The following is a 12,255-nucleotide window of genomic DNA, read 5'->3' as shown; positions in this document are numbered from 1 at the left end:
GTCCTGGAACTCACTCTTGCAGACCAGGCTGGCCTCGAATTCACAGAGATCAGCCTGTCTCTGCCTCCCAAGTGCTAGGATTAAAGGTAAGCACCACCACAGTCTGGCTAACCCCCCCCCCCCGCCTCCCCGAGACTGTCTCGTATATTCTAGATTGCCTCAAATCCACTAATAGACAAGGATGCCCTTGAACTGTGACACCCCTACCTCTGCCTCCAGGATCACAGACCTGCACCACCATACCCTGTTTACACAGTGCCGAATCCAGGGTTTTGTTCGTGCTAGGCCAGCTCTACCAACTGAGTCACAGCTCGGTCATCCTTTTCTGAAAAGGACTCTACTCACATAGACTGGGGGGCCACCCTAGTGACCACACAGAATCCTATTTACCTCCTTAATGGCCCTTTGTCCAAATATAGTCAAGCTTGGAGGCGCAGGGTTTGAGAATGTCAACTGTACATTTTGAGGAAGAGAGACACAGTTCAGGATGTAAGAGTCACCATGCTCTGTCTGTTTGGGGTTCTTCTCCTACTGGCTCAATAACGTGTTGTTGGATCTAAGAACAATATTCTAATATAAAGTAAACATGATAGACACTCAAAAAGATGAGGAAGGGGGGTGCCTTTAGCTAACGATTGATCTTCAGGTCACTGTTTACAAACACGTTCAGAGAGTTCCTGCTTCACAGAAACTCATCGGCCATGCTTGTGCCCCGGGTGTGGGGTTCCTCCTCAACTCATCTACAGTGAGGTGGGAATCTTGGGCCTGAGTGTTGGCTGTGCAGAATTGTTGTGCTCTGGGTCCCAGCAACGATGGCCCACGGGTTGTTAGAGATGCAAGGAAGGGCTCACTTCTCTTTGGCATGGTCAAGAGAGACTTCTCAGAGGGAGTCTAAAGCTTGGCCATCACAGTCCTGTGGGGTTCGAAAAGACAGAGGTCAAATCCTTTTGCTTCTTAAAACATCCATTTGGGGAACGGGATGTAGCCCACTTGGTAGAATGGTTGCCTAGTAGCACAAAGCCCTAGCCAGGCTCAGTCCCTAGCACCATAAAAACTGGTCATGGTGGATTCTTGCCTATAATCCCAGTAATCAAGAGGTAGAGACAGGAGGCCCAGAAGTTCAAGTCTGTCCTCAGCTACACGGTGAGTTTGAGGTCAATCTGGGCTACATGAGATCCTCTGGGAGGGGCGGGGAGCAAAAAACAAAACACTAAAAAGCTCCTTGATGTCTTTTATTTTTATTTTTACCTCAGCCTTGACTTTTGCTACAGAGGTAGAAATAATATTTCCAGCATCATCCTGATGCCCTTTCCTTGGCAAGGAAAATCCCCAAAGGGGCCGAGAAAAAAGGACAGTGTCCTGGGACCCAAAATCAAGGAGCCCAGATTGGCTGACACTAGCCCATGTGCAAATGAGTAGTGAATGTCATGTGAGTAGACCAGCCCTCTTGGCCCTCACTGCCTGCTTTTCCACTGCTGTCACAGCTGAGGCAAGCCTCTCGGCTGGCTCTCCTCCTCGGTCTCCATCCAGAAACCAGGAGGGGGCTTATTTCCCAAGACAGGGCAAGGCTGGCCCTAAGCAGACGGGTGGCTCCAGGACTGCCTGTCCCCTAAACACAGGTCGGCTGTCGGTTTTCACAGTGATTTTAGAACCCTAAACTTTGTCTTCGCATCATTTTTCCTTACCAGATGGCCCACCGGTGAAGCCACAATGCCAAGTCACCGTACTGACAGGATTCTGAAGAGGCAGACCGAGCACTTAGTGTGTGCTCCTATGTTGGTTCTCCCGGCCACGACAACTCTCTCCCTTTCCCTGTCCAACGTGGCTGCCCCCTGGCCAGCTCTGGAGCTTCAGCTAAACAGACATCCCCGGAGGAGAAAGCACCTCCCCTCTGCACACACGGGGTCTTGGCAGGCTCTCACGCCCACGCGTCCTCATCTCATAGCTCTTAACCCTGTAAGAGTTACCTCTGACAGCAGATCTTAACCGCCACAAAGACAGCTGTCACTCATGACCATTATCACGCCCAACACACAGAACGTGTACCACAGAGAAATGTAGGCCTGATTTCTGGAGACAGCCGGCTGGAGCAATAACTGGAGTCAGTTCTTGCTTAGAATTCTAGTTCTAACATTTACAACTTGTACATCTGACCCGTTCCTGTATCTCAGTTTCCCCTGCCACAAAAATAAGAGTAACAATCCTGCCACACACTGCTTATTGACTGGGAGAGACTCTGAGAAATTCAGGCGTAGGTGATTTTCGTCACTGCGGGTACCTCACAGAGCGTACTTATAGAAATCCAGCTGGGGAAATCGAGGTGTAGCTCAGCGATCGTATGCTTGCCTAGCATGCAGGAGATCCTGGGTTCAGTCTAGACGGAATAGCCTGCTATCCACCTTCCAAGACAGCCAGTTTGGTGCTGACCAAGATGTTATTATGTAGCACATGGTGTTATCACAAGACAATTGTGGGAGGTGCAGACAAGAGCAGCTAGCCAGTGTTTTCAGGGGGCTCACTCCCTGCCATTAAATCTCTACTTCTCTTGTCACCTGAACTCAGTGTCTTTGACCCTAACCCCGACTGTACAGACTTTCCTTCATGAACCTCTTAGCCCAGCCTGGAGTTTTGATTCAGGATGACAAGCATCCTTTGTGGTTCTCTGAAGCTGAGCCGCAAGCTCTCTCATTCATCCTCTACGCCCATCAGGTTCTAAGCTGCAAAGACCAGCAACCTCCGCATGTTTATTTAAGAAAGGGACATTACAAAAGGCATTTGCAGTTTGGAGATTCGAGGATGGTGCAGAGCCAGGATTAGAGGCTCCACCAGGAACAAAGCCTCAAATCAGAAGTGAGCTGGGCCAGGGAAGAGACTGCCGCCATCACTCCTGGGCACTGGCCCAGACGCCAGCAAACGCGCAGAGTCAGCACTGGACACTGGGTGCTTGCCATGGAACCGGAGTCCCTGTTGCCCTGGAAACCAAACCGAGCACCACTACTCTCCTGCCTCTCTGCCCAGTGTCTGTTTTTGTTCTGCTTCAGAATTTAGGAGAGCCACTTCTAGAAGGCACAATCCAGGCTCGTGGGCCCACAACTCAGTTGCAAAAGTAGCCTGAGGGAACCCAAGTCCGGCCCCCAGAGGAAAAGGGCTCAGCTGGTGGACATGATAGAAACAACTCTTGGTCACTATCTCTTAGAAATTACGCAGCTCTGACTTCTTCAGTTTCTTCTCCTCCTGCCCCTTTCAGCCTCATGACTGAGTCCCGTGACAAACCGCTTCCCACACACCAGCACATTCTAAGCAGCTCCTGCCTCACCCTCTGCCCCGTTGATCTCAAACATCTCTAGTCCCTTAACATTTCCTCATCCGTGTATATGACTCCTCTGCCTCCAACATCTCTACGTGTAGGAAGCTGCCGGTCGCCCATCCCTCCACTCGAGTCTTCTTTGCTAAGTCAGCATATTTCGGAATGACTCTGCTCTTGCACAGTGAGAGCCATTTCGCATTTACACTTCTTTCTCTTCAGTGACTACCCAGGTCGTGTATGAAACAGCCGGCCTTAGTGAACGCCACGCTCTCCAGAAAGCCTTGCAAGCAGTTTATTCTCTAAGTTCTCATACAAACATCACCACATGCAGTAACCCATATATAAGCTAATAAAAAAGTAGAGAAACAGAGAAACCCTTAAGCTTTCTATCAAACATTTCCAGACTCTATCTACCCACAAGCTGTCCCACAGCTTTGTCCTTGTTCCCCAACCCTTTCGCACCCCAAACTATGCAGCGGAGAGACATCTAGAAATAATCTCCTCAGAGGATTCTGCATTGTTCCTCTCCCTATCTGTCCTGCTTCCTTAAAGAAGACCGTCGCAAAGTGACGGTCTCTCCTGGGATGCTGGGGAAGAGGAGTGATAAAGAGGGAGGGAGGTATAGCCGTGGAGATCTTTTCTACTCTGACTAGTCTATGGGCAGCAGCCTCGCTCTCAGCCGGGAGCTCTCCTCACGTGGAGACTCTCAAGCCCTACCCAAGGCCCAGGAAACCACACTCGGCACTGATCCCTGTTTAAGGTGGAGGTTTAATTGTAGCCATGTGGGCAGCACCTGCGCCTGCACATTCGAGTTCTCCATGTGAGCCCTGAAGGAGTTCAACTGGTGCCAGGATTCCCTTCGGTGGCTTTGGTGTCTCCCTCCAGAGTTTTGCCGAGCTCAGCATTCTTCTATTGGGTGGGCCGATACTCTTTGGAATTCCAGGACTTCAAGGAAACCTTAGCAATTTGTGGTTTGGCCCCAAGGAAGCTGAGTTGACTTCTGTGATCTCTTCTAAAACCTCCTCTGGGGGACCTGCTGGACTCCAACATCAAGCGCCGCCGTACCATCAACACCATCTTTGGCTCCTCGCCCACCCAGGAGGTACCATTTTAACTAGCCACAGACCAGGTAGCAGCAGTGAGAAGTCCAGTTCTGTGCAGCACACAGGGAACTCAAGGACACTTAATTGGCATTCTGAAGAGACTCTAGTCTCTCAACCCCTGGCGTGCACGCTCCTCGTCAAATGTGGACTCTAAAATATTAGTGCAAACTGTAACAGGATCCAAATTTGCCATCAGACTCCGAGCCAGATTGCCATCCTGTTGTCTACCTTGGGCTACAACTGGTCTTAAGAGTTCCCACAATGCTTTGCAGGGCTGGATTTCAAAGGAATTGGAGCCGGACAGACTTCAGCTGAAATCTTGGCTTTGCCACTTAGCCCTCCGGGGGAGCTGCCATTTCTACTTTGCTTCTTTTCCGTGCTGTCCTTCCTGGCTGGTGGGGCTATGTAGGCCAGCCACATGGAGCTGCTGCAAGGAAGACTCCTCAGGTGGAGGGTGACCTCACCGAAGTCAAGATCTCCAACCACTCAAGACCGTCACTTGCGATGGCAACAGCTCAGGTCTCGCCTTCCTGCTGACTGCTAGCCTAAAGTGTCCACGTTTCCAGCCTCTAGGGTGTAGAAATAACAGCCTAGAGCAGCCTAGAACAGCCTGCATCCTCTCTCACTGCACCCGCAGTGACCCGCCTACCCTCTACTCCATAGTTACTACAGGCTATAGTCAACTCCTGGGCACTGACCCAGCTGTCGGCATATGTGCACAGCCAGCGCTGGACACTGGGCACTGCCTGGGCATGAAAAAAAGAGACTAAAAAGACATGGAAAGGAAGATTTCGTGACTCCTTTCTCCATAGACCAAGTCATCAGTTTCTGAGAAGGAAGGAAGAAAGGAAGGGAGGAAGGGAGAGAGGAAGGGAGGAGAAAAAGGGAGGAAGGAAGGAAGGAAGGAAGGAGCATGCTTTTGCATAAGCCCTGGGGGCAAGGTAGATCAGATTGATTTCTTCTGTTTAACATGAAATTGCTAGAAGTTGATTCTACTGATGCTCATAAAGATACAGACTCGGTATTTGGGAAGAAACAGAAAGGATAAATATGAAACATACCCATCCCTTTCAAAAGAGAAGACAGTGACAATACAATATAGCCAGAAGTAACCAGATGCTGAGAGGACCAACTGAACGTCATCGCACACAGTGTGAACCAATGAGAACCACAGACCTATTCTCGTGATTCAGTCTTAGTACCTAGAGAACTTATTGTTAATCATCCAAGCTATGAGTATTTCCTGGGTAAGATAGTCTGTACTGTGGACTGATAACCCTCGTACTCAATAAATTAATAAAGTGGAGAAGATGATCTGTGTGAAGAAATGGCATGTCTTAATGTTTAAATGCAGCAACCCATTAAAATGTGCAATAAGACCTTGTCTGAAATATGATCTAAAATAAGTGCGTTTCTTATAGTTTAAAAAAATTAAAAATCTACAGTTGTCCTCAGTTTTCTCAAGTATTTGAAGGTGTGTTGTAGAGCCTGGTTTACAAGAGTTACCATTCCACCATATCAGCTGTGCCTGCTTCAAAGACCCTTAGGGTCAGGATTGTGGGCTACTGATGTTCCTTCTGAATATGAGTCAGCAGAGACAGTGACTCTCAGCCAAGATTCTGGATCCTCCCTTCTGTACCTGTTGCCCTTTGTGTACAGTTTTGCCTTAATGACACATGGCCTCTCGGGTGCTAGAATTCAAGTTCAAAGGCTAACTGGAGAGAGCTCCACCTATGTGGCCATCAAGAAGCTCTCGTTCATGCTGAGTGAAGACGTTCCTGTGTGGCAACTGCAGGTCACCCTTGCTCCTGCAAGCAACCCCTCACCCATGCTCTGTAACTAAGCCCAAGAAATGTATTGATCTCCCAGGCTGCACTTTGGTACAGTCATACTTGGGTTTATTGTTGTGACCTTTTAAGGAGGGGGGGTTACATGTTGTTTAATGGTCCCAGCAAAATAATTCTCAAAACACCGTGTGATTTCTTTTAAGGAGGGGGATTTCATGTTGTCTAATGGTCCCAGCAAAATAATTCTCAAAACACAATGTGATTTCTTTTAAGGAGGGGGATTTCATGTTGTCTAATGGTCCCAGCAAAATAATTCTCAAAACACAGTGTGATTTCTGTGTCCAGGGCTGAGGACTAGACATCAAAAGGTTCTACACTAGTCCCAGATGCCCACATTTTCCCGCTGAAGACCTATTCAGAGTAACATCTCTGAAAACTGCTCATGGTGTCCCATGGGCCAGGCTGACATCCCCAGGAACTTTGAGAAGGGAAGAGTCACAAACCACACCCCCAACCAATGAAACCAGAATTCACATTCTAACCAGATGACTTGCCAGAGATTAATATGGTCATGATCTGCTAAGAAGAGTTGTTTTAGAACCCTGGAAACCAAAGGGGCTGTTAGTGTACCAGGCTTGAGGTAGTCGGGGCAGGCAGGTTCATTCCATCATATCCATAGGAATAAGTGGAAAGAAACAACACTGATTTGGAACATTGCACACAAGGGAAAGAAAAAGGTGCCTTTGTTCAGTGTTGTACGGTAATTTTTTTAAAAAAAAAATAAAATAAAATGTTCCGGCTTAGTGGGAAACACCTTAAGGTTCAGGATGTTCTATAGGTAGGAAACATACCTTCCATCCTGCAGGGAAACTCTTACATTCTAAAGGAGTCTCTTTAATACTCAGGAAGTAAACAACTCAGATGCCCTAGAAAGTCCCTGAAACTGAGCAGATGCAGTAGCCCCCTCACCCACCCTAGCTTACATAAGCAGTAGGGACTGCTGAGAGGCATTCTCAGACCAGCTGAGTTACATAAGAGAGACTGAGAGACCGACCAAGCTGCCCTTAAGAAGCCCAGACCAGCTGCGCTGCCTAGAAGAGAGATTCTCTGACCTGTCAAGTGGCCCGCCACTTCTGCAGCTGTCACTCATACTGGGGTGGGCTCTTGGCGACTCAGTTGTCTGTGAATCACTCTTGCTCCGGAAAGTAATCCCTGACTCACGCTTTTATAACTAACCCCAGCAAACGCATTCATTCACCAAGTTGGACTTTGGTGGCATCCCTACTGTGGCCTGTCAGTAGCTCCCTATCTGGAGTGAGTAGAGGCTGGTCGGTTTCTCCCCAGGAATAGCATCACACAGCGTGATAGACTCCTGAAACATTCCTACTCAGATAAGTTGATAGTCACAACCCAGAGGTGAACTCCAGGCAGGGACAAAACGTTCTCGTGAAGAGTACCCACACAGACACGTGACCTCTGCAGACAGCCTACCAGTGTATTTCAGGGCTCACAAGGCCTGTGGGGTGGCAAGTTCATCTTAGTCCTGTTCTCTTTCTTTATGGCCGTTCTCATTAACCTTCACCCAGCAGCAGCAGCACAGCAGAGGAGGGCTGGAGAGCACAAGGATAACAGATTATGCAATGTCCGTAAAACTGAGACCTAGACAAAGACCAGGAGAGGAAAGGAGCGGGGTTTCACAACACGCCCAGCAATCACAACCAGCATGACGCGGGGAATCGCAGGCTTGTGGCAGCGATGGGGAAACATAAAGAGGGGTTACCAATGAAATGCTGGTCTCAGGCTTCCGTGAGATACGTTCAGCTGGGCTCCCAGGGCCTTTTGAATTTCTCAACACTTCTGACAGTCTGTGATTAGGGTGTTTAATGGACCAGTTTAAACGGATAGAAAGGCTTCCATGCTAGAACATTTTTAGCAGACTTTTTTTTTTTTATTTTAATACATCGAAAGCCTGTGTGTAATGAATAAGAATAGGCAAGGTTATTTAAAAGTGAAAGTGAACCAGACTCCATCTATGGAGCCAGCAATCTTCCTTGGCTCTCCTTGTTTGCCCCCATTGTGATCTGCCTCTCAAGGAACAGCCGGAAAAATCACACTGCTCCACTTCCTTCAAATCTTACTACGGAGAGAGAAATTAAACACCATGGAAAGCTGTGGCTAAAGGACAAAACCAACCAACCAAACAGAAAACTTTTTTAGAAGGCCTGTAGTACATTCTTTCTCCCGAGTTCATTTCCATTCATTGACAGACCTTAAATCGTAAGACGATCAATCAGTGGCACCGTTTGTCATCCGTCTGTATTTTATTTTCCATATTCACACGCATATCTTCCAGTCCAAAGTCCTCTCTCAAAATTCCCAGAAGAAAAAACCTCTGCTCTTTCTCCAATGGCAGGCACCCTTACACCACCCCCACCACCCCCACACACCCGCTCCAAGAAGAAAGCCCAGCCTAGCAGCGCAGCAGACTTGAAAGACTCCTGACTGCGATAAGGGGGCCGGAACAATGTATGACAACATGTGACATCTGAACAGCCTGGCCCTCGTTTGCAGCCCTCCTTACCATGCATCATCTCAAGTTTCTGAAGAGGTATGGATTGTGTTTCATCAAAGCCTGAGTGATGGGAGCGGACAGAGAGTTATTTCAACCCCTCTTAGCGAGTTTTCAGGGCTCCGTTGGAAAAGGTTAGGGGGTGGGAGGAGGCAATTACCTCCTTCTCCAGCAGCTGCCAGAGACTACTGCCGTCAGAGTAATTATCACCAAATAATTGTCCCCTTTCTTCCCTGCTGACAGGGCAGAATGGGAACAGGGCCTGAACTGAAATAGATTTTGTGGTTGCTGAATGCGAGTTGGGTGGCTCAGGTCAACGAGCATCCAGAGACGCTTTCGGCATCCGCGCCTGTTGACCTTCGAGAGAGACTAAAATTCACGTGGTACGAGAGACAAAGCCGTCAAATGTCACCTGCTCGGGCTTACACGGATCTCTTAAATTGAGCAACCATGGTCGGAATGAGTGCTTATTTTAGTTTAGCGTAAATTGTCCTCTTCTGAGGGTGATTCCAGACGGGAAGAAGAAGGGAGCTTTTCCTGAGTCCTGAACTGGAGAGGACTCCCTGACTTATCTCTGTAGTGGTGATTGCGAGAAGACAACGCCCCCCCCCTTCTGCTTGGCTTTATGACACTCACCGACGGGTTATTAAATCTCCATTTGGCTTGTGGAGAGTCCAAACTGTCCAGAGGACTTCTTAAAGTTGCCGTGAAACTGACAGAATCTAACCAAGGGAACAGTCTTTCAGATTTAACAGAGTCATCTTTCAGGCTACCGTCTACCCAGGAACGGCCTGAACTGTTGGGAAATAATTCTTACACCCTAAAAGATATGTGGGTCCCATCCTACACAGGATGGAGGTGTGAACAAGGCAGAATGAATTGTTGTGGGGCTCTGTAAAGTGGAAGCAAGGAGAGGTGAACGTCTCTCCATTTCTTTTCCTTGAGGGGGATTTGACTCACGTGTGCTCATGAATACACATGCACACGTGTGCCAGCACACATACATTTGTACATGTGTGAAGGTGAAAGACAACTTTGAGTACTTTTCCTCCAACACCACTCACTTGAAAAAAAAAAAAAAAGGTAGTATCTATCACTGGCCTGGCGCTCACCAAGCAGGCTAGGCTGGCTGACCAGTGAACCCCAAGGGTTTGTCCACCCCCCACCATCCCTGTACTGGGGTTACAACTGCTCCCTGCCACATCTGACACAGGTTCAGGGGGGCCAACTCAGGTTCTCAGCTCACATGGCACGCTTTATCGGATGAGCCATCTTCCCAGCCCAGGGGTCGCTGTCACTTCCTGTAACCATCCTAAGCCATCGGCTGATGTGTGTCAGACATCATCCGAGAAGATCTGTGGGCAGGGAGAAAGGGGCCTTGGGCTACCAACACAAGCTCTGCCCACTGGGGAGTCCACAGCGGATTCCTTAGTCTTCTGGAATGGCACAAAGACTAAGGAGGAGAGTCATGAGGGCTCAGGGCTTGCCTCTACTTCCTGCCTCTACAAATTAGGGCTGGAGATGCTCGCTGGCCCCTCACTGATCTCCCAGGGCCGCTGTAAGGAGGAAATGAAACCATCTACACACAATATCGTTCTAGCTTGCAAATCATTATGCAAATATGAATATTATGATAATTATGGCTCCCAGGGAGAGCCACGAGATCCCTACCAGCAAGGCCGCCTGCCTGCTACATAAACAGTAGCCCCACCCAGAAACTCCCATCTCCTAAATCCCCTAAAACTTTCCCAGAAGGAAAAACAGGCTGGCTCTCCTCACGAGGCAGGGTGTTCTAAGCATGTGTGTGCGCCCGGCACCCAGAGTGCATGTTGACAAATGTGCTCATTAGGTGTCCCACCATCCCACCAGGGAAAAAGAAACCAGAGTGGTCCCTATCGCTGCCACTAGGAAAGCTGGCCTTAGACCGCTCTTGCGTTTGTTGTTGTTGTTTTTTAAGGGATGGTTGGGAGCGGTTGGGACAGGGTCTCCATATGCGATGCAGGCTGAGTTTAAAATCATGCTCTGCCCATGTCAGCCTATCGAGTGCTGGTATTGCAGCTCCACCGCAGTGTTCAACTACACATGTTAGTGGCTGCGATTAGTCAATTGTCTTATGTAGTGTGAGTAGGTAAATCTTGCAGTGGTTTACCATACACCTCAGCCAGAAGAGGATCCCCCATCCCTCTTCTCTGAGCATAGCATTTCTTTAAATTTTATAAACACGTGTGTGTGCACATGTGCATGTGTGCGTGCATGTGCGTGCATGTGTGTGCACTGTGTGCACGTGTGTATGCATGTGTGTGCGTGTGTGTACATACGTGTGTGTATGCATGTGTGTGCATGTGTGTGCGTGTGTGTGTTCTTGTGTGTGTGTGCGTGTATGTGTGCACCGGACATAGACACGTGTAGAAGTCAGAGAATAGCTTGCTGGAATCAATTCTCTCTTTCTACCTTATGGGTTCTGGGGCTCAAACACAGGTAACCAAGCTTGGCGGCACACACCTCTATCCAGTGAGCCATCTCAGCACCACCCACACCATAACTTTTTTCTTAGGAGCTTTCATGACTGTTATGTTTTACCCAGACCCCATCCCCCCAAAAAAATCAAGACTACAAGAATTTTGAATTTGGGCATAAGTCTCAAGTCAACTTCAAGTGTGTAAAACCTAAGTAGAAGAAGAAGTCACTGTCGGATTCCACCTTGTGAAGAGACAGCACAGGGGCCCCAAACACATAAACGCATGGCAGCTTCCACTGCATTGTTGTTTTTTTGTTTTTGTTTTTGAGGAAGGTAATGATGATGACATTCTTTTTTTTTTCTTTTGATCTTTAAGAGGTAACTTAAATTCTTTCCTCTATGTTTTCCAAACCTGCAAAGTATATATGTCAACTTTCTCAAGGCACGCTCACACTCACTCATGAAACGACCGCCTTCACCACCAGCAGGAGCAGCAGCAGCAGCAGCAACAACAACAACAATATCGTATCACTCCCACCATGGCCATCACAACAAAACAGGATTCATGAGAGCCGAAACGAGCGGTCATACCTGTTCATCCCGACACCTCCCACAGTTGTGCTGGGCTTGAGCCTGGAATGAGAGTCCAGTTGACGGCATCAGTAAAGGGGTCCAGAAGCTGTGTGACATAGGCTTTTACTCTGAGGACTCAGCTCCAGACTAAACCCAGTGGGGGTCTAGGGAAAGAGTTCAGTGTGAAAAAACGTTTACTGCATAGACAGGAGGAATGAAGTTCAAATCCCCACAATCCACAGCGCCTGGGACTCTTGCCCTGCAGCCTTCCACAGTGGCAGGAGGCTTACTGGGACCTGCTGGCCACCAACCTAGCTCCAGGTTCAGTGAGAGACCCCGTCTCAAAAGATTAAAGAAAAGAGCAACAGAGCAAGCCATGGGAGATCCTCTTCCGGCCTCTGTGCTCACACATGTGTTCATGCACTCTCTCGCATGTGTACCTGACACACACACACAGC

At 48.5% G+C, this 12,255-nt stretch overlaps 1 long non-coding RNA gene across 1 annotated transcript; it reads right to left on the bottom strand.

Annotated features, from left to right (window-relative positions):
- Window positions 1-490: 490 nt before the first annotated feature.
- Window positions 491-8,594, bottom strand: LOC126507988 (uncharacterized). The gene is made up of 3 exons (XR_007593683.1): window positions 8,467-8,594; window positions 7,689-7,807; window positions 491-913 (listed from the first exon to the last, which is right to left on the bottom strand). It is a non-coding gene; the product is annotated as an uncharacterized lncRNA (long non-coding RNA).
- Window positions 8,595-12,255: the final 3,661 nt, after the last annotated feature.

Source organism: Alexandromys fortis, unplaced genomic scaffold (genome assembly GCF_014885135.2).
Source record: "Alexandromys fortis isolate MF-2015 unplaced genomic scaffold, M_Fortis_MF-2015_v1.1 scaffold_73, whole genome shotgun sequence".
Lineage (NCBI taxonomy): Eukaryota > Metazoa > Chordata > Mammalia > Rodentia > Cricetidae > Alexandromys > Alexandromys fortis.
Note: the sequence above shows the minus strand (reverse complement) of the source record. Positions and strands in the feature narration are given on the sequence as shown.